Genomic DNA, 26,541 nt, shown 5'->3' on the forward strand with positions numbered 1-26,541 from the left:
TATTAAACGTCCTATTCAACAATTAATTAGCGATTTAATGAATTGTCAAGCTAGTCACCGTGGTACTACTAGCATTATACAGGACGCATTAGGAAAACCTGTTACAGCTTAGCCGACAATAGAAGTAATAAAAAGCGAGAACGTTAATCAGAGAACAGATTGCAGAGTGTCTCGGCTCACAAATGCTGCTTTATTAAAAGCATGATTGAGATGACTACGTCCACGCTCGTCGACAAAAAACAGTGGATCCCCTTTCACTAATACGTAGAGTCTCATAATAAGAGGAAAGCTTTGGTGATATCTATGCCAGATTAAGGGTGTCATTAAGGTGTTTTTGAATATAGATCTTCATAACAATACCGGCACTAATAAACTTCGAATGTTAGCGGTCTTCGGATGTCTAACACTGCAGAATTTAGAATTGGCTGCATACTAAAATCCACCATCATAGAGCTCAGTCGGCGCAGCATTGAAACCGCCAACGGAAACGAAAAATTGCCGAAGGCAATGAAAAACTTCGCTTCAGGGCAAGCTTCATGTCGCGTACGTAAATCTAAGGTTGTCGATATCTTACATGAGAAAATAACGTACGTTCGTTATTTTCCTCAAAACGTTTTCTCCTTTTTTTTTACTTCAGGAAGTCCGAGGAACTATGTTTACATAACTTGTCTTGAGCATATGCTCACCTACGATACAGTGTCTACTAAATAAAAATAATTAGTAGAACTGCTACTGCCAGGACGGCTATGCTTACATCTCGTCTACCATATTATATATCGGAATTATTCTAAAACCCTTTCGTAGACCAGGTGATATTGATGGGTTAGCCCCTTTACGATAATAGATAATATTTGTAAAAAAACAGTAAACATTTTTCATAAGCTATAAAATTACTACGTAATCGGAAAAACATTATATGCATGTATACGAACGAGCTATCACTGCAAGATATAATTCTAACCTTTCCAGGACATTGAGCCAGTTGATGTTTTTACGGATAAGTATTTGAAACCCGTAAACTAGTCAGCGTATAAGCAGCTCTGTTAACTGTGAGTCAGCAACCAGGCCAGTAACTTAAACTTTCTGCTATTGTCTCTATGATTACTTAGGCACTCATCTATTCGATTGTCAAGACAATCATTATATTTATGTGGCAAGATTGGAGCCGACGCCTGTAATCCTTTTATCTCCAGGAGGTTAGATATCATACTGACGACATATATTAGTGACAGAGCGCTTTCCGTGACGCTAATTGCATCCATTTTGATCTTAAAGATAACATTACTAGGCTAGGAGGCTGGTTGCGGATGGACGACAGTTTCAAGATTGCGCAGATTTCAGGCCATCTTTCGTACGGCACCCGATTGGGTGAAAAGAGCAGTTTTATCTAATATATATATATGTGCTACCTAACCGCCTCACTGACCTGAGAATATGCTTTTACTATACAAAAGTACTGCACGCAGCTCCCATGAAAAAGGCACCAAATGAAAAGCTTAGAAAAATTAAGAACGTAAAGAGCCTAATATTAAAGCTTAAAGTTGTGATCAATACTGCTAAAGTACTACGTGTATTTCATGCCGAGCTGCATTAATGAAACTGATTCGAATAGAGTTCGATTTCGAAATTAACCTGCAGTTGTTATGGGTTCGAAGTTAGACAGGTACGCACAAAAACATGGCGGAAACGCGGCTCCTTGCAAAACCAGCTGGTATGCTTAGGTGTCTCGCGTGCAAAGCCGGCCTTTTTCCTCACGTTCAGTAAAAACGATGTTCGTTTAAGCGTACATATGAGTACTCTTGCGATGATGATGGTGATTATTATTATATGCATCGTTAGCTAGTACTAACATGTAGTATTCAAGTTAACAATCGAATACTTGTACACCCGCATGGCCAGCATTCTGTTATTATCGCTCAAAGTTGTACGTGTCCATGTGATAAGGGGATAGGCCAATGTGATGGTTATTATGGGTATGGTAGTACTATATGATTTCTATTGCTTGAATTCCGTTATTAGTTTTAGTATAGATACGTAGTCCTGACAAAGCCTGTCACTTGCTGTAAGCTATTTGACCTCTCTAGGCACACAGAGCATGAATATCTCGAATTGGACAAGACTAAAACGCTTCTATACCTACTTAAATTCCCAACAACTTCCAAATAATGAACAACAGAATATGACTGCGTTACGATATCAGAGCTCTAACGCACTATTTTGCAACTCGAATATACCTCTACGAGCTCGTTACATATGAACCGGAAGAAAATTGAAACATGTAAACCTGAAGGAAACATTCAGATCTAGTCTTTATATAGGATCTCTCTCTCTCTCTCTCTCTCTCTCTCTCTCTCTCTCTCTCTCTCTCTTGGTATATATGTGTATCATGACATTTTTAACGTTTCCTTTTATCTAAGCCATATACAGAGCAGTTTTATTTGGATGACGAAGTGAATTCGATCTCGTGTCTGGGCTTCCTCTTAACAAGAAGCCTTAAGAAGTTTTTTTTTGCAGGAAGTTGAGAGTTGGAAAGGCGCGGCAATTAGCCTTCATCGCGCGGAACTGTCTAGCGTATCTCCTAGCAAATATGTTGTTGTTTGTCGAAGACCTACAAACCGTTCAATGTCCTCAGAACAATAGCATCTTCCAAAACAGTCAAAGGATAAAACGACGGCAGCAGGTCCCTCAACTAACCGAGTGTTATAAGCTGCTTTCCTTCAAAAAAAAAAAAGAGACAACCATAAGCCAGATAAGAACATCTCCCCTTAAAAAAAACAGTATGCAAAATATCACTTGGGGTAATGCTGCCAAATTAGATTATTAAACTGGCCCTGCAAACAGAAATATTTTTAAAAGTATCGTTTTGGCAGTACGACATTGTATAGCTAAATGAACTGCGTAAAATATATGTTATGATTGTCGTAATTTTGGTTGCTACTGCAAAATATATTCAAGCAAGACCGATAATTGATACACAGTTTCATTGCTGGGCCCACGATTCATAGGTTTGCTTACGACAAACATCTATGGACTTCATAAAGTAGCCTGAAATGTGTCCATTCGACAAAGGACGTTGACAGCAGTTACGACCAGTTCTCCGAAGACAAGCGATACGGATCTTAACGACAGCGTCTTGACTGGACTTGCAAAAAGTTACAGCCCGTTACGTTGGTACGGTGCATGGCAGGATCACTGCGCCAGCCGCATCAATTAAGATAAGGAATAATGTCCGTCTTTAAATTTTTTTCTATCTTTTATTCTCTTTTCTTGTCGAAAGTTGGAGGCCTCCAACTTTGTTGTCGGACTATGTGTTTTCGATCGCGACCGACCGACCGACCGACCGACCGACCGACCGACCGATTGATATACGCCATTCACAGCTAAAGCAAATCAAATGGAACTGGCCGTGAACAGGGCCGATAAAGGCGCTCAGATCGAGCATACTCTTGAACAAAAACGTGCACGGAAGACAGCGGCGGAAACAAAGAAAGCAATCTGAGGTGAACCGGAAACTAACATCTAGTAATAAATACGACGTGCCAGTGATTCCATCCGCGCACAAATCAAGAACATGGCACAATGGGGTAATGGCTGATATGGGTTAAGCAAGCGAAGCGCGAGAGCTAGCAGCGAATGAAAGGTACATTGAAATAATATTCAACTCATACTTAACGAGATATTACATTTATGGCAAGATAGGATATCGAGAAACATGGTAGCATTGGGAATCGATAAAGTATATGTAAATACTCAACAACTGGGTTCGATCAGATCATACGGTCCGAACAGTTGAATGAGATCAGCTTAACTATCCTGAGACGACAACTCAGTGCAAAAGTAATTTTGCCAAATCTACGACAAAATGTATACGAGTTCCATAGCTACTAGCCTTTTCTAGCTACCTCGGGTTTACATGAAGGCGGCCACAATTCTATCTGGATTCAAAAACATCTAATAAGCCGTTTAGATCGAGGATGGCGTTTACATTATCTGCGTTAAAAAAATTCTATGGAATATTCAGCGATAAAGACTTGGTTAGTTGTATCCCTGACACAGCGACTACATTAACTTGTGTGACGTAGGCGGTCATCATTTAAAGTTTATATGAAACGATCCCCTTGTATTTTACTTGATTGTGAGGACAAGTGAAACGTTAGGCTGATTTAGGAAAAAATTAAGGACAATTACCAGTAAGAATGAGTAGAAAATCTGTTCCGAACCGGATTAGGGAATGCTACGCTAATTTCTTTACTTGGCCCAAACTATAAATTAAACCAGAAGAGGATTAAATCACGATGGTTATAGTTATTAAGTTAGTGCATGTCAGTACTAGGATATAACAAACATTATGGAGCCTCCAGTTCTATACATGACATCACCAGGCACAACAAGATTTTCTAACCAAATAGGCAATGCGCCTTGTCACTTTCGGTATAGAATCTTTAACAAGTCCCAGCTGGACTCGTTCGAAAAGTATGCACAAGTGTCGTAAGTAGTAGTATTTGTACCCGTCTGTAAAATGTACAATATACCAGCCCTTGCAACTTCATCGTATTGCTAGTAAAACCACATGAGTATACGCAAGTGCAGAACTTACCACTCAGTCAATTTCCTCCCCTTTTGCCAAGCGTGCAGATAATCATTAATTTCTACAAATGCGCAGTTTTTATTCGTTGGCTAATATTTGGTAGTTGTTTTCGCTGAACGCGGTCATGAGCATTTGGAGGTTGCTTATTATATGTCCATAAATTATGCCTACATTATTTTGATTTCTCTGTAGTTTAGGTCTAAGCAGGATTAATGGCTAGCTTTTGCGACAATGTAAAGCTTACCTTGTGGTGAGATTGGCTACGAATTGGTACGTGGCAGTAGACCAAAGCACCTAGCTGAGAGCGACGGCTTCAAGTGAAAGGAAAAAGGCCCCTACAAACCTTTATGAGCGGGTAACAGGCCACACTATAACCTAAGTACAGTGAATATGGCTGCGTACACAGAAAAACATGAAATATGGAGTATCCTCGTAGCTAGCAAGGTGCGACACACAGTAATCATATAATGCACAAACTCATTCCAAATCGACCGGTTTGCGAGCAAGCACGCCAGCAGACGTACGATAGTCGCACGAAAGGAGCATTTTATTAGTTTGAAGGATTAGGGTTGGGCCAAGAAGGCACAACGGTAGCGCGGCTCATCTTAGCGAGCGGTGTTCTTGGAGCGCGACTGAAGACATCGACCGTAAACTGAACTAGTGTGTACCTCGCAAAAATGAACGAGGGGCCAGGCGGGACTATGCGAATTTATAATCGCTCTATAGGATAATATTTTCTTTCGGCGTTTGTTGAAATATCGTTACTAAGCTCGTATGAGAGAAGCCTGAATGAAACACTCAAATTTAGACTCCATAATTTGTGAGTATGGAAAAAGAATGTGCACGATATGCTTAACAGCGTATACTTTACTGCTAAATTAACGGATTTGAACATATTGAATTTATTTGATCTCTTGAATTTTAGGCCACACGAGTATGAAAGAGTCTGTACTAGAATTATGACTTCGTCTAAAAGGACTCTAAAATAGTCAATTCGCTTTCTCGACACTTAACTCCTTAGTTGTTCAAATAGTCGAAGGTGTACCCTTTCCATATAATATATACATCCCTTCCCTTCTGTCTCAAAATAATAGCATGTTTCCCCTGTTTAGCTTAACGGTCATACGCAACAGGCAAAAGATAAAGTTTTCCCTTCTTGCACGAACATTTGGAAGGCTTTAATTTTTCCATTTCTATCGCTGGCCCAACCAAAGGCTCTGTTCTAGCTTAAAATATACGCTGGTTAGTGAGTCGAATGTAGTATGTTAACATCCTTTAATACGGATTTCGAAGCGTATTGTTCGGGCACTTGGCTTACTAGAAGGGTAAATTCTCTGTCATTTGAATTCTTAGCTACTTGGGGCTAATTTAACCTGGTATCGCTGTTTATTACTAAAATCCCCCTAGTAATAGGTACTAAACAGTACGCGGATGCAGACTTGAACCAACGCTGTGTTTTCAGCTATACGTTTCAACGTTTATATATCATTAGGATAGAGCAAGTAAAAGACTGAAATTCCAAAAACTCACACCATAATGGCCATTGCTTTGTCTGAAACCCTGCACCTTTCTTTTTAGCGCAGTGTCTCCTCCGTTATGTTTTCTGTCGGATAAACTCGCTGTCGCTCCAGGGCTAAACGCTACCCCTAAAGGTATTAGTCAAGTAGATTTAAATGAATAACGATGTCTGCTTAGGTAGATCAACAATAACCGCATACTATCGTCGTTACATTATATATGGTTTATCCATATGCATATATCGTAAAGCAGAACCCTTATTTTCTTACGACTACTGATTACGAAGCGTATCCTTTTTTTTTTTTGCTTCAAGAGAGTGAACGGCCTAGCTATCAGGCTAATTGATAGCTTTTGCATATCGAATAGAATAGTCCCAAGAGTTTAGAAAGTTTGGTTGCGTAGCTGGCTAAGCGACAGGCTCATTGCCAGACAAAGGACCCAAATGTCTTCGGGTGTGGCTTGGACAATTCGATTTGGTTTTCCTTGGATTCTGCGTTCCTCCATCGAGTGTTCCTTCCTTTCCGCTATTGCCTCTTCTTCAAGTCCCTTTTTAGTTTGGTAGATGCAGGGACTGGTACCAGTTGACTTCCTAGGAAATTGCGAAAAAGCTATTACACATGCAAGCCGATTAGAAGAGTTCGAGAAAGAAAGGCAAACCCAGAAGAAGGAGAAGGCCAAACCGAGCAATCCGGTGCTCAGCGAAACATCACGCTCTTTCATTTTCGCGTGTTCCTTGGAGTCCGCCCGCTATCTTTCATTTTGCGAACAATGATGTGGAAAGCACATTTCTATATATATCGCTGTCGCCAACTATAATCAAATTCCGAAATGGCTAAAGTTTGTCTCTGTGTTCTTGTTGCACGCTTATTATCTTCTTTCTTTCTCTCTCCTCATTTACCGTAGAAGACGTGTTCGCTTCTGGCTCTGCGTGAGAGGATAAGATCTTCTTCCTATGAGGAATACTTGATACACGCCATCCCTTGCTTGCTTCTCATGCTTGAAGATATCATGACATAATCAGGACAACGTGATCCCTGGAAGACGCACGCGTTGTGTACCCCTCCGGACACCAGCTGCGCACGCTACGCACAACGCGCAACTGTGTGTTTTTCCTCTTTTCTTTGCCTTTCAGTCTTTCGTTCCCTTTCGCTTCGTTCTGCCAGAAACAGACGAGTGCACTGGTATCACTTGATAAGAACATGGATAGGCAAAATAGGAATCTGCCTCGCTTTACTCTGCAACGGCAAGCTGCGTGCATGCTTGCGCCCCTGTGCTTGCATGTCCTCACACAGATGTGCGAAAGGTCTGGGAACGGCGCGGGGGGGATAACGGCAACTTCAAGGAACGCGCATACGTTCGCTGCTACTCTAAAACGAAACCACCATGTACAAAGCTTTACAATGACGCTGTTATTTATGTTGGCTAGGGTCTTCCTTTTTAGATCTGCATGAGCAGGGAGTTCAAGCAAACGTACGCACTCGCAAATATCACGAATGTGCTGGATGCACAGTTAGGCAGAGAAAAACAGGGGTCAAAAAGAAGGCAACGGACGTTGAAAGGAAAACAAAGATTCACTTCGAACGTTATCACTGGAAAGTCGCTGGAAGCAAAGAGATAGAACTGAGATAGAGATCCGTGATAGTTTCCCAATCACCGAGTCCTTAGATCTGAATCTGATTGCAATCCAGAACATCGCACTCTTTTCTCGAAGAAAGACGTTGGTACAAGATTGAAGAACGTTAAATACAACATTGAGATCGGATAGTGTTGTGCGTTCACTAAGTGATGGACGGTCTACAGAAAGGTTAGGGTGCAGTGCTTCGATTCGGTTATTCGACCGCCTGCTAGCATCTCATTTATTGGGTTGAACTGTCTTGAGAATAAATGCATTATGTAATCGCTTACTGTTACGGCACACTTGTTGTTGGAAATTGTTGGTATGAAAAGCCATCCATATTGTCCTTTGAATGATACTCTGGTAAAGTGTTGGAAAAACTGGATTAAACTATGACACGTGCAGCGTTTAGAGTAAAAGGCGATCGCTTATGGCGTCCTTTTAACCTGTCCTACCGCCAAATCTTTTAACGAGACAATTCCGGTCGTCATGGCCACCGGGACAAGCAAATACTTCTAGTTGCGAAGTGAGCAAAATGACAATTGCGGTTGTGCAAAGACTATTTGTTACGTGATCAGAATTGGTTCTACGATAGAGACCTATTGGGACAAAACAGTCATAAGTAAGCCGCATCGAAAAAGCGACGAAAGCAGGCCATACCCCCTTCTAGATAAATCATCACTGCTAATCCGCTAGCCAAGTTATTAATTCAAACTTATTAATTGTTTTCGAATTACAACAAAAGAAAGCCGTTAATGTTTTCTTTACGTACAGGGGGTTATGATGTTCAATTATGAGTTACGATTCGCAATGTGAGTGGGGGCGTCAGAGTAGTGAAGTCGCGAGTCCTAATTTCAACTTAATTCTTTCAAAATCACTCTACTTATTTAAATCAGCTCATTGCACGGTTACGTTTGACTCGCTGAAAAATCTTTATATAATGTACATTGCAATTATTCAGGTTCAAATCTACCTCGGGATTTCATAATGAAGTGGATTTCCAAATCCTCAGGGAACTGCTAGTTCCGATTACCGTACAAAATTTTATATAAATAATCTGCGTAGTGTGTATATTTCAAATCATTCAATACTATAATTGAAAGGCAGAATAGTAACAATGTTTTCCAAAAAGTCGCGAGCCATTAGATAGAATATCCCCGTAGCCTGGGTATGGTAGGCAAGTTATCAGATTTTAGTTCTCAGCTAGTTTAAATAGCTAGACAATAATCAAGTGAGTCTTGAAACGCATTTGTAATAATTTAGCGGGCCATTTAATGGTGCGTTTGTGACGCCTTGCCTTTTCGTACCCGGTCGGCATTCGAGACGGGGCGTAGAGATGCCTAATATCATTGTAGGGGCTAGCCATCTGAGTCCATACATAACAGCAGAACGAAATAAAAAATTTTAATAAATAAATTAGGTCACATTATAGAAAACTATCTCAGGTAATCAAAGTATTTATTATCGCATTTATTAGCTATGGCCCATTTCAGTTTTGTATAATTAATGACCACGAATGGGCCTGTACGATCTGAAAAATTTGCACAACTCCCAAAGGTTGTCAAAATATTGTTTGTTCAGATTTGAATTCACTTTTCCGTACAGAGATATAGCATAAATCGTCGTATCACTCTCATATCTATTATGGCCGCCTTTGAAGATGAAATCGCTTTTGGGGCTTATTACACGAGATAAAGCAACCGTATTTCGAAGAATACTGCGACCGAAGAACTAATAACTAATGACGCTTAGTATTCCGATGGAAAACTCCGGTCGTGGCCCTACTTATACGCAAACGTTCCATGCTTCTTAGCATATATAATATGTGAAGTTACGGTATTGAAGGGAAGTTACGAATATACAGATTTTTCTCAGCCTTCGGTTCTATTCGCTAAACGCATGAAACTTCTGACAATATGCACAGCTCATCTCTTCAGACCCGCATTAAAAGCTCGAACGTGCCTTTGACTATGAAGCGATACGACAGCGGATTCTTTATCTTTTTTACTTAAAAAACCACTATGCAATCAGGGACAAGTTGAATAATATTGGAATCAATGGTCATTTTAGATTCGCTTCCTCGAACGCACATGTTAATTACTTTGTCCTTGTGCCGGCTCAAGCCCTAAATATAATGAGAAAGCAAACCATAATAATTAGTTAGTCTTATTTATTTACTATTGTTTAGAAATAAATGCTTCTAAGTTTCGAACTGCAAATTTATTTACGCTTTATGGCATAACCACTATCACTGACTGATTGCTTTCGAATCATATACAGAACAGAAGGTTTGAATTTGAACAAACGGGCTATACTTTTGGCGCCAAAAAACGATCGGTTCGTTTAACCACCAAAGAATAAATTTATCAAGACGAAGAGCAGTGCGTCATTTTCAAAATTTGAGTAACAATCAGCTATTGTCCGATATGTCCATGCGGACCTCACTGAGACCACCAACTTCCTTTTGTGCCGATTTCCTTCATTGAGAGTTTTCACCTGGTTTCTTAAAGAATGTACACTTATTAAAAGTTTAGATGTTAAAACTTATAAAGGATTTACAGGACGTACACCGGAAGACTCACAACAGAGTTGTGATTTCAAGTGAGCTTTGAAATTCATCAAAATTGCCTAAAAAGCCATTTTTGGTACACCCTCATCCTGTATTGGTTGGTCAGAATAGATTAACGCTTTTTAAGGCAAAAATAAGAAGAATGTTTTGTATACTAAAAAATAATATTACTAACTTATGCATGCTGCATTTCGACCAACTTCTGGTGGGACTATAATCCTATCACCGTAGAACTTCTGCGGCTTGTAGACGAAAAATGATGACAAGCAATCTCTGCATGTCTCTATTGAAACTGCGTTATTAGCATCAATTTCTGGTGAGGAGGAATATCAAAGAATTCTGCAGAGACCGAAATAGATAATACCCTAACAGTGCAAGATCCAAGCAAAATGGCTGATTGCAATTTCCATCCAAGTTCTTCCAATTTTTTTTCGTGTATGGTCTGGCATTGTCATATTAGAAAAATGCTCCTTTGTTTACTAATTCTATCTGTTTTTTCGAGGGCTCGTTGTAATCTTGTTAGTTATTGACGATCGAGGTCTGTATCAGTCGTTTTGTAAAGCGAAAGTAGCTCATAATGCACGGTTCCTTTCCAATTCCATTAAACACCAAAACATCACTCTCATTGGCGTCAGTGGCGGTCACTTTTGAAGCAGTTTCTCGTTGTGTCTCTGTAAAGTTTCGCAAATTTGTTATGGTCGAGTAAATTTTTGCGTTAATTCGTGCGACACCTAAATATCAAATATAACTAAATATGTAGTCAGCTTTCTTCAAAAGGTTTAAAGCCGTTTGGTGGAGGATGTTTGGCTCCTTAGCGATATCATGGCTACTCACGTATCTATGTTGCTCAACTTAATAATTCTCAATAGGTAACTCACAATAATTATTTCAATTTTTCTAGTAACTGGTCGACTACTACGGGGAGCACCTTCCAAAAAAAAAAAAGATTATGTCTAAACCGTTTCTTCCAATAACGCATCTTGACCATAAGCAGTCATTTTTTGTCACGGACCTAGGCTGCACTTGTGTCTTTAATAACAATTGTCAACTATATTGAATTTTCACAGAAATTTTACATGATCTTCAGGACGTCCCGCCTTATGCCTGAATAAAGATATTCCAATAATGTTAGCATATCTACTAGCATCAAATCCCAGCTTTCAAGTGAAGCCAACAACCCGCCGTCGCGCATTGCTATTTAAGGTGTGTGACGTAAAAGCCATCTAGCTGGACAAACCATCAGTACCTTTCGATAACGTAATATCCAGGAACTATCAGCTATTTTTCGAAGGTAGAACATTAATTGCTCCAACGACCAGTTTTGTCAGACCTTCCGTGTTGCTTTGCGCTTTTTGTACTTGTTAATCACTTACATTTTTGAGACTTCTGGCCTATTGCCGGACCAAAATTCGATCCTACTGCACATAGAGCTTTTGATCAACACTTTAACAAGTGCAAACTCATAAATTGGTAGGCGGAATCTAGCTAAGTAATGCGCACCTTTTTAAGTTCATTGTCGTTGATCAGTGTTGCCAAATGGTTATTATGGCATATAGTTACTATGTCGCTTCATAACCCTGTTAGAGAAACTCCAGGTAGATCCAGTAAGACCTATGGATGGCTAAACATTTTAGTGAAGGGCAAGTCTTTGGTGTTGTACAAAAGGAGTGATTCCGACAGCCCCTTCACACGAACACGAGAATTGCCAAAGACGCTAAAAAATACATTTACTAATATTCATTGAATGACAATTTGTATTAAATATATATTTAAGGGTAAAGAAGGAATATTTTGAAAATGACTGCTGAGTGTTTTAGATCCTGCATTGAAAATATAATTACGGTTAATGATGGTTAGAAGACTAACAGTTCTAGCAAACGCACAAAAACCATTTTTAAAGTTCAGTCTTAGAAATAGCTCATCGAAGAATCCGGATTTAGATTATCCACGCTGTAATATATACATGCACGTTTTTTATCTAACCTTCTAAAAGATAATAAGTTCGGTCGAGTCGTGTTCCATGTAAGAAAAATGTTATTAGCTTAGCCAAATTTCGAAAATCCGTTAAAACCTTACTAATTTTTTCTTCTTTACTATTGCCTGCTATTATTGTTAGTATATCAAAGTAGCGCAGAAAAACTATTTTCAGTATACTAGGTGGTTCTAATGCTTAGCCGTCCCCACATAGACTGAACGAAATTTCGTACAAAGCCTAAATATCTGTGATTTGAAAAGCTGCTCAGCATAATTACAGATGAATATGAAGTCTTGTTGGTCGTAAGTGTAGTGGATGTACCGTATACCCTTCTGAGGAGACTATTCTCTCAGAAGAATCGGATGACCCAATGAAACCGGCAATCTACAAGTACCGCTCCTGATTACATAACGGTGACTATGTGACTATATATATGGTTACAAGGTGTGGCTACCTTAGAAGAGCTTCGACAACCTTACCACTAAATTCCACTAAATGTAAAATTCTCAGCCAGTGTAAAAATGAGATTACTACATAGAGTAAAATTTACTGTCATTGTCGTATTAGTTGAGACCACCACTGAAAACTGACTGTTTGAAATTTGCAGGCCGATTTAGAGCTGCGTCACTTTCCAAAAATTAAAGATTGATCTCTCTTTACTTTACCGATAATCTCAGTCATGTATAAAAATCATGTGTTTGGATTGGGCAAACACCTGTCAGCAATAACTTTGAACTCTGCAGGTGCCATACATTTGCTCTGCACTTATTCTATTCTATGTATTCAACTAGTGCTTGCCAATCTAAATGGTGCAGCGAAAGCCTTCTATTCCGGCCTGTTTATTTTAGCCTGCTTTGAGCTTCCCGCTTCGTTGCCTGTATCATATGGATGTTAAATAAGGCCTTTAGCAGAGAGCTGTCATTGTCTGCAATGTAAGGACTTATCTGTTCTCCGTTGTTATATGAAAACCGAACAGTGCACGTTTCTGTGTGGATCTTCCGCTTGCATAACAGAAATGACGATATCCGTTATGGCCTATCTTTCTCGCTCTTCTTTGTTTTTTTTCTTTTCGCATTGTAAACACTCGCATTTTCTGCATAGGCTTTCGCTACCATTACCGCTATTGCTTGGGGAATACTCTGTGGCCTTCAAATAGCGTGAGCAGTAAACTGGTCCCGTGTGTCATTTTCTGTCAACGATAAAGACATGAGCAAGCGAATATGGCTGCTTGTATGGTTGATTGCGCTATAGTAATTATTTTGGATACTCACACGCATCGTATATCGAGCGTACATCATCTATGCAGAAATAGATATAGCCACACAATGTATGTGCGTTCTCGGAATGATGGATTGCTCTTTGTTGTTTGTCGCACCGTCATTACAGAAAATAATCTAATCTTCCGTTGCTTTTGGTGCCGCGGTTACGCAATACTTTCGAGAGACCCCCAACGTCGCGGCTGCTATGTAGCGAGTGAAATCGAGAATCGTATGTTTGAACCGGAATACATCTTAATTGTAGTGTATGTACGTGTGTTGATCGAAGCTATGCATATGCGTTTATAATATGTAGATAACACAACTTTCATTAAGTCTAATTAGAAAATGTGTATGTTTTTTTGTGTTGCCATAACAGCGTTTTTTCATGCAAATATAATGTTTGACGCAGCTGTCATTAATCCTAGCTGATACGTTTGCGGTATCTGAAACGTCTCAATAATTATTTTCTATCAATATTGTATATTACCTGAAAACCCTTCCTCAGAATTTCCCGGATGAAAGGCGAAAAACCATACCCCGAGCGACCAATAATGCAAGCATTTATCAAGGTTTGTCCATTAGAGCAAACAACGAACAAAAGACCAAGTTTGCCAGAGTAGCTACCCCGTGACGTTTCGAAACTTCTCAGAATGGAGTTCCAGTCTGAAATTTTTACCGATAGCAGCTAGCGATAAGTCCCGTACAAGATATTTATCCAGCGGTCTTGGAACTGATTGATCTCAAGAAATGATAAGAATTACTCTATCGTTCGGTAGTCTGGTGATGATTGTCGGCGAAATGATTACTGAATGACAACGAAGGACAAAAACAGAATGAGAAAGATAGGCTTGAAACCTCGAAATATCCTTAAAACTGCCCCTGTAGCCCTTACCTCTTAGAACGATAATATCTGTCTTTGCAATGCAAAATGCAAGTTTGAATTTCGGTAAAGCTGGACCGGGATCGCGCGTTCTGGACCGAAACGAGCCTATTGTCATCACCATTATGATCATTATCTACGTTAGAACTGGTTACTTATGTAAAGATTCTTTGGGCTCAGAACTTCTCTCGGTGCCTTTATAACGGACAAACTTGGTTCTCACTCTAATTACTTCTACAAAAAGGTCGAAAGTTCAGTGTGCATAACACTTCTACGTTCGCATACGACCTTTGTTCCCTCCACTGGCTGAACGATTTCTCTTAAATACAAACAGATCTCGGAAAATTACGTTTGATTTTTTTTTTATCCAATTCTATTGGTTTTGATTTTTGTTATTCAACTTGTGATAAACAGCAGCGTTGTATCTATTTTAGACGTACCACGAAAAGTGTTTCATGTGTTTTCCAATCGTTTCTTTCCCTTAACTTGGCTCAGAGTCAGCTACGACATACAATTGGAAAGCTCTTTCAGTACTTTACATAATTGATAATACAATTTCATAAAAATTACCAAATGTCCCGTTGCGTGAAAATGTCGAAAATCAAAACCACGATTTTCATGTTCCATCAAATTTAAAAAAAAATACGTTTAAAGTAGTAAGTGCAAAATATAACCCCGATCTAATAAAGATCTAAGAAATTAAATTGAAAAACAGACTTGATAAGTATTATGGAAATTCTCTAAAAAATGTGTGAAACTATCAAGTAGAACACAATAATAGAGAGAAAAAAAAAGAATCAGAAAATTGTAAATCAAAAATATAAATAAAAGGCCGAAACCATTTTTGTTGTTTATTTTGAATTATCACCGCATTGAAACTAATTAAATAGTATCAAAAACTTTGGCTATATATCTTATAGAGTAGCACATACATCATCGATCAAAAATTGCTTTTTATTTTAATTTTATAATGCCTTAGCTAAGCTTAATTTTATCGAAAGCTAAATAACATCCAGGGGGATTTAGTGTGAGAACTTATCATAACAACGATAGATTTCTATGGAAACCTTACTATAGCGATCATCTTCGTATATGGACAACAGTTTTACTTAGCGCAAAATTTTTATCAAGAGACAATTCAAATCGTGTACTTATGCTTGCATAGGTAGGCCTTAGTTTATTCGTGGTTAGTGCAGACCATTACCATATATTGAAACGTCGTTTGGCCTATGTAACTCTATGACATTTGAGCTTCGACTAGTGCATCATTCTCATTGTCGCTATATTCCTATCGCCACAAGCATTTTATTGATTTCAGCCATTTATTTAGAGGAAGAGAAGCCATGGACGGCAAATTCGGCGGAAGACGACGGAGAGCATGGTGGTTAGGTTACTGTCTTTTGTACCTTTATCTTTAACCATCTCTCTCACTATCGCTCTACGCTAACAATTCACGCTACCGCGTGCAAGTTAGCAGAATTTAGCCAAGCATTGCATTTCAAACATGCATAATTGGGTTCTCAGTTCCGTACTGTTATGTATCCGACACCTAGCCAAGTCAACTGATCATAACAAAAAAGGGCGCAAATTTCGAATATCCTGCTCCTAGTCGTGTTTCACGCTTAATTCATACCTAATCCATCTGGACCACTTCCATGTCACGAAGCCGACAGGTTTGAAGGCCCAAAGCCATCGCAATCGCCGTTACTAGCGAACGGAAAACCGTCACAGCTAATCGATAATGCACTGCTGCGGCGGCGGCGGCACGGCGTGGGACTTTTTATTGTTCGGATGCAACGTCGATATGAGATATTGTGTCGTCGTAACAACATGCCCATTGGAACAAAGTCCCCACCGGCGAAGTGGGTCCAGAACGAAGCGACTGGAGGGCTATGAGAAAACGAAACGTGAGACAAGCCTAGTCTCTGAAAAATGGCAAAAGCAAGGCCGGCATTGGTACAGCCAATTAACTTTGATTAAAAATTTTCATGCATTGGATGAAACAATCAAACAAGCTAACAGTTATGAGCAATCATAGAACTACATATTTATGCGATCAAAAATGTTTATTAAGGTGTACCGCAGCATTGTCTATAAATACTACATAAGCAAATGGGACATGTTGACAGAAACAAAAGGCAGCGAAAACGATGGCTAGAAGCTAGTGATGCAGAACAATGGTCATGAGGTACAACCCGTGCATTAAGAATAAATATCTAAAGCGGGTTTTTAAGGCAGCAGGATTTATATGTATGTAAGTTAGGGATTAAAAATTACTTTTTTTTTCACCAGGGACACGAAACGAATGATTTTTGCTTTACTGCCCACCCCAAAACGCTAGAATGCACCGAACTTAACGTTCCTGCACGGGTCAGTGTTATGGAAAAAAGAACAACGGTCGGGATGCCAGCGGCACTGAAGTGACAGTGGCTACGTGAAATACGCACTTTTCGCAGTTACAACAATTAAAATCAACAGACAGCCGCAAAAATCAGCTGAACAGCGCTCCAAATGGCAAGTGCTATATCGAAGTTATTGACCCATCTTATTATGGGTTTTTTTTTCTGTTATCTAAATTTAAACGAACGCCACTATTTCTAAAATAGGTGAAGTTGAATACTAAAAAAAAGTGTTCTCAGGAAGCTCAAGTTGAGGATTAACGTAAGAATACATCAGGGGCCAAATGGACGATCGCAAGATATGGTGGTTGTTTTGTCATTGATCCGATGAGTAATTACACAATCATTCGGTCATTTTCAAGATCTAAATTAACACTATCAGTATTACGTCTATTAGCAAGAGCATTCAGTTTGACACAGTAAGGGCCTAGACGTTAAAAATTCTGATGTCGTCAGATAGCGATGCTCCAGTATTAGTAAAGGCTCAACAAACTAGCCCGAGTGAAAGGCCAAAAGGCTCTAACTAGCTTAAAATTTCAATGAACTTTTTTACTGGAGCAATTCTTTTTTGATTTTGGGAGTGGCACTATGCAACGTAGGCCAATACATCGAGTTCGGCATTTCATTGCCTAATAATGACAGTCTTATATCTTTATATATGTTTAACGTGATATTTCGTCTCGGCATAGAAAAATATGGCCTATTTGGGCTGATAGAACGCCTAATGCGTAGCTGTGTAGGGATGGATTGCTTATTATTTGCATCTCTACTCAGAGAAGTTAATAGCACTCTCGATAAACAAAAAAAAGTTTACATATTCGATTTATAGAAAAGAAGTTGCTCTACGTCTTAGTTGGCACTATTTTTTTATGTACTTTTTTCACCAGTTTAACAATTACAGTTGTTCTGTGTTTTTAGAAACTCGGTTTCAAATAATCACGACGTAAAAGTAGTGGAGTTGGCTCCTTTAAACGTGATCGCTTAATCATCAGTGAATATCTTATAATGCTTGGCTCTCACGTATAATATGAAAGACGTATTTGATGTCAGCATAACAAAACAAGACGGCATAAATATGGAGAACCTACCTTAAAGTCGTTTTTGATAATTTCGTGCCCGTTTACCTGAATCGTAAATAGTGGCCTTGCCATTGCTTCATTATTCAAAGTAAACTGTTTTTTTGTTTTCAAGAAATACTGGTTTTAAACATTTGCGTACGCATCCAGTTTTAGTTGTACTTATTACACCAGGAAAAGTTTGCCTATTCTCGTCTGTATAATACTACTGAACAATGTTTGCCATAGATATAAGTATAACATCAACTTTTTGATAAGGATGTGATGGCCGCTGCCACTGTTTGAGTTCGCAGAAACTGCTAGAGCTACTTAAGTTGTTGTTGTTGTTGTTGTCGTCACCGACGTTGTTCGCTGCTTATGTCTAACCAACTTCAATGTATATGCGAGATTCTAGTATAGCCAGCTTCAGTCGTTGAAACATTCGGATCCCGTTCATATCAGACGGAAAGCGAAATATAAATGACTCCCGTTTACCTCGTTTCATTTTGTTTAAGATGTCACGTTGCACGAGAGCCAGGGCAAACTGAGCTGTTGCCGAACGGGAAACCGTGCGAATAGTGCCATACTTACTAGTTTACTGTAGTGCACCTTAGTAATGATTCTGTTGCGGTAGTAGTGAGTGTCTTCAGAACCTTTTGACAAATACTGCTACTCTATCGCCCATCTATCTAGTAGATTTGCGCCCCGATTTTGTTTCATGAGTGATACGAATAACCATGGACACCGGCCCCGATCCCAGAGGTAACCGTCGAAGCTCCATTATGCTTTTGGAGCTACTATTACTTCTAAACAGAGACTAAAAAGAACTGAAGGTCCAGTAGAACCCCAGCCGGCTTGATCGGGCTGCTCCTGGTTCGTTCGGTTCGATCGCCGCTATCATGAGCCGGGCAATCGGGACGGCCTTTCGACCTAGGCTCCAGAAGCATGGTGTGCTTCTAAACACATCAACAGCAAATAGTATAAAAAAGTCACCTGCAGAAGCCGCAGAATCTGCTATACTATGAAGAGCGGAGCAGTAGCCTGCCAGCTAACCGAGAGTAGTTGAAGTGCGATACATAATGTGAACAAATTGGGTTGAAGCTAGGGGGAAAACAGGGTTGGGCAAAACGAGTGGTCTAGTAGAATGTGGCTTGAGGACCTGCAAGGGATCAGGAATAGTTCAAGTGGAAAATCACTTTCCAGGCACTACCGCCGCCCAAGGTTAAGCTACTCGAAGTCTTCATGACTTCTCTCATATCACACCAACCACGAATTATGTGAAACTTACACAGAGCAGTTTTGGAACCCAGAATAATGCAAATCTCAACGAAATTCTAGCCGTGAGAAGTAAATTTCAGCAAACTGAATTTAAGACCGATTTGGACTCGACGCTGATTGACTAAGAATACACAACATAATCTCAGAGTGAAAAACCTCTTCATCGATTTCTCGGTTTGAAAACAAACACGATCCTTCAAAAGCTTTAGCATTAAGGTTACACGTTACTTTTTATCGCAGCAGTGTCGTAAAACATGAAATAGCTACGAAATAAGATGAATCACTGCGCTGTAATTAAAAATATCGTTTAGCATAGTCCTGCGAATATTTAACGCATAAAAGCTCTTTTAATGCAAGTACTTCTAACCATGGAATACTTTCGCACAGTCGACGAGAACGCGCAATAGCAAACAGGGTTAATTTGATTTTAAACGTGCACTACGTACTGTACGTATGTATTTTGGTCAGGGCCGTGTATAGCATTTGAACCTAAATTACTTTCTGATGTAGAAAATCGCGAAAAGTTGGGACTATGAAGCCTAGTTCATGATAATGTGAAATACATGGTATGACTTAATGTTTTTATGTAGCCTAACTGCCCTGAGCCCTCATCAGACATTAATGTATGGTTATGATAATGATAGGACGGTATGCCGTAGCGGCTGAGACATTAGGACACTAGGAAATATAGGTAGCTTGCCCCAGTATGCCTTTATTCCGCACGCCTGATGCTCTACACTAACGCTCTAATCCTAAACAAACACCTTATTCCAGGTTTAACTCAAACCTGTAGAGTTGCCGATTTGTCAAGAATAAAATTTAGAAAAACGACGTTCAAAGGATGTTCACAAAAAGGTGCTCCCACCTGTAAAAAAGAAAAAAACGTGAACGAAGCATATCGTTGACTGTAAACGTGGCGTTCGGTACAACCATAGGATTCTACCTAATGGTCTGGCCCTAAGAAATCAGTACAGAATTGAACTAGGACTGTCCCTCCATCATATGGGCTTATAAAAAAAATGTCCTGAGTCGACACGACGGTTGGAGTGGTCAAGTAAATATCTGTAGGAGACCATAGAAAAATAGAGGCGGCTAACACATCGCGCGAGTTCGTTTCGTGGAGAAGCAACTGTACCTGGCAGGATCAACCGACGTTATTATGTCGGTCTTCGTAAATGTGTCGTTGATTTTGCACCTTCTTCTTACCGCACATGAGTACCGCGAGTTTGCCTTTCATACGATGTTAAATGTTGTAGTACTATAAATATACAGATGTAGATAGACGAGTTTCTAAGGCAAAGGGCTAGCAAATCAGGAAGGGCCTAGCTAAGAAATCAAAAGCAGGAGGTAACGGCTAATTTAAATAGAAATATAAGCGAGAGTCAAGCTCAAATCGTTTACCTACGTCTATTTTAGTTGCATCTACAACGTTTTCTCTTTGCTATAGTGGCGTCCGCTTCTTCTTGCGGTGGGAACATCTTTTTACACGACATCGGCCGTGAAATAACGGAACGAAAGCTGCTTTTTCTTCGAGCAGTGGATAAAAGTCACCTGAGTATACAGTGCAACTCAGATCGATGTACAAATTATAAGCCAAGTTGGCGAGATAATTTTCTATCATCACACGTAACTGGCTACGACCAACACAAAGAAGCAATGGTATTGCCATTAAACATGACCGCACTGTGTCAGGCTGCAGAGCATCAGGGTGCGGGGACTGACAGGGTGGATAGGCAATCGTCCAAAGGAAACCAATATGCAAATATATTGCCCTTTTTTATTTCGAGTTCAGTTCTAATAAATACAAACAAGAATAATCTTTGTCGCGAAGCGAAACACTGCTGCATGTCTCAAGATATTCAAATATATCAGGTCATGCTGGTCTGATTGGAGAAACTGCTTTGTGGCCAGTTGGAATCAGGGAATAATGGAAGTTCTTGAAGGATTATCATTTAAAACAAGCAAATGAAATTATTTATTAGCGAGTACATGTAGTAAATAATGCAATACAACGGAGCCCTCCTTCAATCGGTGGAACTGCTTTTATTAGTCCACACATTGATCGAATTACAAATTCAAGCCGTTCCGACCAAATTCAGTTAATTACGGAAGTTTTCATCATTAATGGGAATTTCCATAACTAAGTTGCGCCGCTTAACATCTTGGCTGAAATAATGCGCCAATCCTAGTCAGACCTTAGCCCATTGGGTCGGTGCATAAGAAATGGGCCCTTTTTAGGCCCCCCTCAATTACGTATCTAATGAAAAGAAAAATAGTATTTTCCGACACTTCCCATTTGCCCTTGACCGGCATTAAAAAGCTGTTGAAACTAACCTAGATATACGTCATGTATATGAGAAAGACTTGATCTAAAGGACGAGGACTGTTCTGAGCCTCTACTCAAGAACTATAAAAAAAAGCTTACGCGTCATAGTCTAAGAATCATTGCAGTATGAGGAAACAAGTAGCCAGAGTTGTTTCCAATTCTTTTGGAAATTAGAAAAATTGGAAAAACGCCGGTTTTAAAAAGCTTTTTTTACATTTCTACCTACTTCTCTTTGGAAAATGCAGCATGGATAGGATGCTATGCTCGCGACAAAACGATAACATCGCTGCCCCTAAATGAAATCGAGCATTTCGGTTATCATCGATTTATTAAAATGAATAAAATTAGATATCTCATTTTATATTTCTAAATAAAAGTGCATAATATGAACATAACAATACGAACGCACGATACCATAAAAACTCGATTCTTATTTTGACGATTGTTGTAGACCATCCCTAAGTTACTTAAGTTACCATGCTACATAGAAGCTAAATGACGTCACAAAAAAAAACGGAAAAAAGAGAATTCGAATTTTTAAAGGGAAAATCTGTGCATGCGGCCTTTGAGAAGGGCAGAAGTGATAAAAAAATTCGCAATTTTTTCAATCTTCTCCTATTTATAAGTTTTTTTTCGATCACTTTCCCAATAAATCTCTCTCTGTTTTGTCTTTATCAATTAATCTATCGCTTAATTTCAATCGCAGAAAAGATGCGACTGCGCTCACAGCGCTCCCTAGCGACTACGACAATAGTGCAACGCATGAAAACATTGCCAAGGCCATCGGCGACATTCAGTGCAACATAATATCCATTGAAAGCCTAAAATCTACACGCCGTGTATTCGTTTGATTGGATTCTCTTGCCTTATCTACTGTATTCGCCTACTGTATAGAGACTGATATAGCAGTGACGACGTATTCATCTTCATGAAGACTATCGCCCCTTTTACTTTCCCCCTTGTGCACTTCAGTTTCGCCAATACAAAATAAGGTCATTGTTGCTTTAGCATTGGGCGTATCATTGTGTTAACACTTCTGTGGGGGTGTTCAGCTTTCGTGCCTCTTTTACTATTATGGCCTTTGGGATCAATATCACCATTCTCTGGAACAGTTTGCTTTTTTGTATCTGATGTTTATCCTTGTAATGCGTTAAGGGTTCTCTATTGAGGTAAAATAGAGTGCACTAACTGAATAATATATACGTATGTACCAAGAAAGACCAGTTACCACAAAGGCGTATTATTTATAGACTCGATACATGAATAGCTAATAGCTCCCCGTTGATTGTTTTTCCGTGGCCTTCGTAGGTAGCTGATAGCATCTCACATGCATGAATTCCGCGTCCAGATAAAGAACAATATAGTACCGTATGCACTAGATTAAATGATTTGTCCTTCTTTTGGTCAAAACTTTTGAGTTATTTTTTAGCATGTACGCATATTGTGGTACGTCGTTTGTGCGTGTAAGCTACAATAAAAGGCGCAGCAAAAATATAGCGCGATAGTTGAAAAGTAAAAAAAATATGCATTTTTTTCAATCGTACTAACTGTGAAGTGTTCGTGAGTCGCTGACAAAGTTCGAAGTAACTTACCGTGCTAATTGTCAACCATAGGCTGGGCTGCCATTGCAACGGAATATAAACTATAATTGGGCTGAACTTGTATCGTGTGCGACTCATTTTTCTCATTATCAAAACCTTAAATACTATTTAAAGTAAGTGGGAAATGCTGTATGCGCTCCCCTTTATTGCTTGTGTATTCGAGTCAGCATATTGAAACTTCCCATTTCTGATTTGCTTTGTTGTAGTTGTCGATGGTAGGCTATGCTACGGCATTTAACACGCTTCTTAGATCATGGAAGGAATACAAACTACACTTATCAAATCTAAATAATATAGAGATTGAAGCCACCGTTCGATTCTATTTCTAATTAATAACTAAAGCGTAAAACTGTATATTATCCTAAATTAATTAACCAACTAGTGTAACTGTGACTCTGCTGTCGGTTGCCACGTTACACGTACATAAGAGTGGCTCAAGATATACGACAGCATTGACATGTTTCTTTGTGGGCAATGTTTCATGAAGACGATATTCATTGCGAGAGTAAATATCAGCCCGTCCTCGATTTCAGTTGGCACTGCCACTGAGGTCACGCTTTTTTGTTGGGCATCACTCTCTTCCTTGATCCTTCTTTAGTGGATGGCACACGTTAACCCATGTCTCGTTTATGACGACACTATGTTAAATATATTATCTTTGATATTATTGGCATATTGTCTTTAAAGAACACCACACGCGCTTCCATCTGTCCTGGAACCAATTCGTAAGAAGCCTATTTCCTTTTTCTCTTATTATATTTTAACTGTGTTTGTTTTTCTACTATTGTTGTTATACATGTTTCGCAGGATGTCATCAACTCATTCTTTCTTTTGAGGATCGTCCCCACTCTTTCAATTTTCGTTTTGAAAGTAAATGTACTGGTAACTATTACTGCTGCTAGCAACCGTCGTTTAGCTGAAAGCCTCCTTGCCGGGCTTTCACCCGTCATCGATGGTTTCCATTACCACTTACATTTTCGAGAAACCGAAACTTATTTGCTAGGCGTACAGTTTTGTCGTTAAACAATATATTTGTTTTTACGTTAATTAGTTCCTGGTAACACAAAATCATCTTATATTCGTAGGTATGTTGAAGATACAACGAACCCCTAAGTCGAGGAAGTTCGAGAAGTTGACTGTGTCGTTTAACACTAGCCACGTGTTGCTTTTCCGATTTAAAGCACTGTCATGAAACGCAAGATAAGTGCCACTTCTAAAGCAAGACGCCCGTATGATCATGAGCAATATATTTTCCGTCATAGCCATTGATGTCAGGTTCAGTCGGCTTCAGTGTTTGCTATTTATGGGAACTAACGAGGCGTATTGTAGGAAGCTATAAATCTTAATGCTGCATATTTCTGTTTTTGTACTTTCCCCGCTTTTGGTCAACCCTGTAGCATCGTTTTCGACGTTTCTTTTTTCTTCAAAATGTTTCGTTAATCTATATGGACATCGTTGGTTCGAATTAAGCTTCTAAGGATAGTTTAGTCTATTTTAAGGTATAGTTTTTTATTTTTTTGGGTCGCTCTTGGTTAGTATCCCTCTTTCAATGGAGCTCGTTAGAGCCGTTGCGCAGGATGGCCATCACGGTGCCATTGGGGGGCTGCCTGCTAAAAAAAAATGTATATTTATATGGCAAAATGACGACTTTTTCTCGGCTCTAAAATCGTTACATAGACTTGAAAGCTCACATCCATAATAAGTCGATGACTGCATCATCGATCGCTTTACAGGTACCTTAGTTGATCATTCCAAAGCATTACTATCGCATTTAGAAAGTCTTACAACTCACGCAGCGTCAGGGCATGGCTGCCTTGCTATGGCCAAGCTGTTTCAACGGACGTTAAAAGAATCACGGAAATCAGAAAATTTCTTAAGATTTTTTCAAGTGAGCTTGAACGCTTCTGCACGTGCAGCTGACGACTTGATTGATAGGGATCCAGAAGTCACCCTTGTACGGTACCTGCATGGCCATACCGCCTTTTCAATCAAATGCCTCATCAGCTTTAAGAAGCGATTGGTCTAAATAAGGGTGTGCTCATACCAAAACCGGACAAATACTAGCACAGGTAACACAGACATTAATACAAACCAGTTATTTAGATTGGGCAGTAAGATTTAGTAGAAAGCATATTGGAGGTCACTTCAATTCTGCTAACTTTGAGTGGCCTAGCATCAGAACCCCACGCTCCAAGGTTTTTTAAGATAGCAGAATTCAATAATATACAGAATAATAAATGTTTAATTTTGCAGACTTGTTACCAATGAGCGTTAAATTTTATGCGAAACAGCAATGCAGAGATCCAGTCAAAACCACCCTTGAGTTTCATTGCAAACGATAACATGTAGAAGCAGCGCCAGTCTTGGCCAAATGACAACAAGTGCTAGCTGTGAGTAACTGACAACAAAGTTGTTACGTGCGAAACGTAAAGGTCATCATACAATATTGACAAGTCAGGACGGAACGAGGCAATTTTATTTACTCCAAACCCTACTTCGATAGCCAGGCTGACTTTCGTCAAGTGTTGCTGGTAAGTTAATATATTTCTTTTTCGCCCTAACCATCAATCCATGCATTAGCGTTGACTATTGATCACTATCTTGAAAACGGCTGGCGACCAACAGGGAGAGCGGCACTTACTTACATAGTGCCGCTCCCCCTGTTGCAGAACTTCTGTCAGAGCGCACGAGCGATTATTTTAAATTTGAAGATCTTTTTATCAGTTAAGTTAGCAGTTTTATTGATACGTTCGCTCTGACGACACCTACGTTTGTTATTATGTACGCAACAAATATTTAGAAAAATCATTTGCATCGATGTTTTTAAGAAATTCATATGAAACCGCCAGTTCCTGCTTTATAGCATCCGTAGTGAACAATCATTAACATGGTTGAGTTTCATGAGCATATCCTTCTTTTAGTCGTTAACGTAAATGACCAATTTTTTACGGTTAACAACGGGGTGTATTTCCTAGATGGCCTTTTTGGGGGTTTTTGCTCGAAATTCGAAAAAAAAAGAAAAATGTCTATGAGAGAATTGTAGATAATGAGTAAATTTTGATAGATCCTTTGGAATTTTTCTTTCGGTTAAAATAACAGTCTAAAATATATATGGAAATCTGTATATATGAAGCACTTTTCTCGATACCGACGGAAAGGTTGTTTCGAAATGCTGTTTATGTTTCTGCATTTTAATTTTTGTCTACGTAATGCTTCCAGTAAATGAAGCTTGACGCTGTGTTCTATGCGAAAAGGATTTTCTTCTTGATGGCAACGTTCGATCTTAAAAAGCTGAGTAAGAATGCACTACATGTTCCTATACTTGGAATAGTAAAAAGGGCAAAAAAACCCTTATGATATCTATTTTGTGTACCTTACAATGGGATAAGAACGCATCTTAAGCTGTGTTTTGTACCTGGATCTGAATCAATATGCAAAGCAAGACATATTGAATATTTGTATCGTATCTACGTTAAAT

General features: G+C 39.3%; 2 long non-coding RNA genes across 5 annotated transcripts in view; one reads left to right on the plus strand and one right to left on the minus strand.

Annotated features, from left to right (window-relative positions):
• Positions 1-9,926: 9,926 nt before the first annotated feature.
• Positions 9,927-17,976, minus strand: LOC147757561 (uncharacterized). The gene is made up of 2 exons (XR_015321697.1): positions 17,892-17,976; positions 9,927-10,961 (listed from the first exon to the last, which is right to left on the minus strand). It is a non-coding gene; the product is annotated as an uncharacterized LOC147757561 (long non-coding RNA).
• A 7,389-nt stretch (positions 17,977-25,365) lies between these two features.
• LOC111244240 (uncharacterized) overlaps positions 25,366-26,541 on the plus strand; it is an 8,657-nt gene continuing 7,481 nt past the window's right edge. For all 4 annotated transcript variants that reach the window (XR_015320960.1, XR_015320961.1, XR_002670807.2 and 1 more), the window contains exons 1-2: positions 25,366-25,594; positions 26,283-26,358. This is a non-coding gene — a long non-coding RNA (uncharacterized LOC111244240). The remainder of the gene's footprint in view (positions 25,595-26,282; positions 26,359-26,541) is intronic.

The sequence above is a fragment of the Varroa destructor genome, unplaced genomic scaffold (genome assembly GCF_002443255.2).
Source record: "Varroa destructor unplaced genomic scaffold, Vdes_3.0 BEIS01000002.1, whole genome shotgun sequence".
Taxonomy (NCBI): Eukaryota; Metazoa; Arthropoda; class Arachnida; order Mesostigmata; family Varroidae; genus Varroa; species Varroa destructor.